Raw genomic sequence first — 2,893 nt, forward strand, 5'->3', positions numbered from 1 at the left:
TCAGTCCATTCATATGTTGATGGACATTTGTGTTGTTTCCACCTTTTAGCTCTTGTGAATGATGCTGCTGTGAACACTGGCATATCTGTTTGAGTTCATGCTTTGAATTCCTTTGGGTAAATATATAGGAGTGGAATGCTGAGTCATATGGTAATTCTATTTTTACTTTTTTAAGGAACCAACAAACTGTCTTCCATCGTGGCTGCAACATTTTATATTCCCATCAGGTATATATGAGAGTTCCAGTTTCCCTACATTCGCAACAACATGCAATATTTTCCATTTTTAAAAATTGTAGCCATTCTAGTATGGTTATCTCAGTGTGGTTTTGGATTGCATTTCTATAATGACAAGTGATATGGAATATCTTTTCATGCTTATTTTCTCTTTGTACATCTTCTTTGGAGAAAATCTAGTCAAATCCTTCACTTTTGAATTGTGTTTGGGTTTTTTGTTGTTGAGTTGTAGGAAGGTTATTTTTTTTAGTTTTTATTTACATTCCAGTTAGTTCACATACAGTGTAATATTAGTTTTGGGTGTACAATATAGTGATTCAACACTTCCATACATCACCTGGGGCTCATCACCAGTGCACTCCTTAATCCCCATCACCTATTTCTCCCACGCCCCGCCACCTCCCCTCTGGTAACTATCAATGTGTTCTCTATAGTTAAGGGTCTGTTTCTTGGTTTGTCTCTCTTTCTTTTTTCCTTTGCTTTTTGTTTTGTTCCTTAAATTCCACATATGAGTGAAATCATATGGTATGTGTTTTTCTCTGACTTATTTCACTTAGAATAATACTCTGTAGCTCCAACTGTGTCATTGCAAATGGCAAGATTTCATTCTTTTGATGGCTTTGTGCAGTGGCAGTATCGTAGCCAATGAGGTTTGTCCGAGGTGTGATTATTGCTAATTGAAAACTTTTGATGGCTGAGTAATATTCCATTATAGCGCGCATGCGCGTGCACACATACACACACACACACATCACATCTTTATCCATTTTCAGTGGATGGACATGGGCTGTTTCCATAGTTTGGCTATTGTAGATAATGCTGCTATAAATATCAGGGTGCATGTACTCCTTCAAATCAGTATTTTTATATCCTTTGGGTAAATACCTAGTAGTGCAATGGCTGGATTGTAGGGTAGTTGCATTTTTAACTTTTTGAGGAACCTCCATACTGTTTTCCAGAGTGGCTGCACCAATTTGCATTCCCACCAACAGTACATGAGAATTCCCTTTTCTCCATATCTTCACCTATACCTGTTGTTTCTTGTGTTGTTGATTTTAGCCATTCTGACAGGTGTGAGGTGTTATCTCATAGTGGTTTTGATTTGTATTTCCCTGATGATCAGTGATATTGAGCATCTTTTCACCTGTCTGTTGGCCATATATATGTCTTCTTTGGAAAAATGTTTATTCATGTCTTCTGCCCATTTCTTAACTGGATTATTTATTTTCGGGGTGTTGAGTTTGATAAGTTCTTTATAGATTTTGGATACTAAACCTTTATCAGATATGTCATTTGCAAATATCTTCTCCCATTGACCAGGTTGCCTTTTAGTTTTGTTGATTGTTTTCTTCATTGTGCAGAAGCTTTTTATTTTGATGTAGTCCCAATAGTTTATTTTTGCTTTTGTTTCCCCTGCCTCCACAGATGTATCTAGTAAGAAGTTGCTATGGCTAATGTCAAAGAAGTTACTGCCTGTGTCCTCTTCTAGGATATTTATGGTCTCATGTCTCACATTTAGGTCTTTAATCCATTTTGAATTTATTTTTGTATATGGTGTAAGAAAGTGGTCCAGTTTCGTTCTTTTGCATGTTGCTGTCCTGTTTTCCCAGCACAATTTGTTGAGGAGACTGACTTTTTCCCATGGGATTTTCTTTCCTCCTTTGTCAAAGATTAATTGACCATATAGTTGTGGGTTCATTTCTGGGTTTTTTATTCTCTTCCATTGACCTATTGTCTGTTTTTGTGCCATTACCATACTGTCTTGATCGCTACAGCTTTGTAATATAACTAACTGTAAGTCTGGAATTGTGATGCCTCCAGCTTTGCTTTTCTTTTTCAAGATTGCTTTGGCTATTCAGGGTCTTTTGTGGTTCCATACACATTTTAGGATTGTTTGTTCTAGTTCTGTGAAAAATGCTGTTGGTATTTTGATAGGGATTGCATTAAATGTGTAGATTGTTTTGGGTGGTATAGATATATATTTTTAAAGATTTATTTATTTATTTATTTATTTATTTGACAGAGAAAGAGAGCACAAGCAGGGGGAGCAGCAGGCATCTGTTTCTCCCTTAAACCACATCTCCACACTTCCTACCTTCTTTGATGTGGCCTCTTCTCTCCCTTTAGTTGTGGAATTTGTTTTGCCAGACTTCAGCTGAATTTCTGGGTTATTTAGGATGATTTGATAGTTATCTAGTTAACTTAGTGTGAGGAGGCAAGCCTGGGGTCATCCTACTACATCACCATCTTCCTCTGCTGAGACCACTCTTGTTTTTCCTAATTTTCTAATTTCTCTTTTCTTTCTTTCTTCCTTCCTTTTTCTTTCTTCCTTCCTTCCTTTTTCTTTCTTTCTTTTTCTTTCTTTCTTTCTTTTCTTTCTTTCTTTCTCTTTTTCTTTCTTTCTTTCTTTCTCTTTCTTTCTTTCTTCCTTTCTTCTTTCTTTCTCTCTCTCTCTCTCTTTCTCTCTTTCTTTCTTCTTTCAGTAGGCTCCATACCCACTGAAGAGCCCAATGCAGGGCTTGAATTCATGAGTGTGAGATTAAGACCTTAGCTGAGATCAAGAGTTGGACCCTTAACCAATCGGAGCCACCTAGGTGCCCCTCAATTTTCTAATTTCATAATACTACTCTTGCTGTGTCCCATAAGTAATGGTGTGT

General features: G+C 36.8%; 1 pseudogene; it reads left to right on the forward strand.

The window, feature by feature from the left end:
• The first annotated feature begins 852 nt into the window (after positions 1-852).
• LOC118549395 (U4 spliceosomal RNA) lies at positions 853-963 on the forward strand (annotated as a pseudogene).
• Positions 964-2,893: the final 1,930 nt, after the last annotated feature.

This window comes from Halichoerus grypus, chromosome 14, assembly GCF_964656455.1.
Source record: "Halichoerus grypus chromosome 14, mHalGry1.hap1.1, whole genome shotgun sequence".
NCBI lineage: Eukaryota > Metazoa > Chordata > Mammalia > Carnivora > Phocidae > Halichoerus > Halichoerus grypus.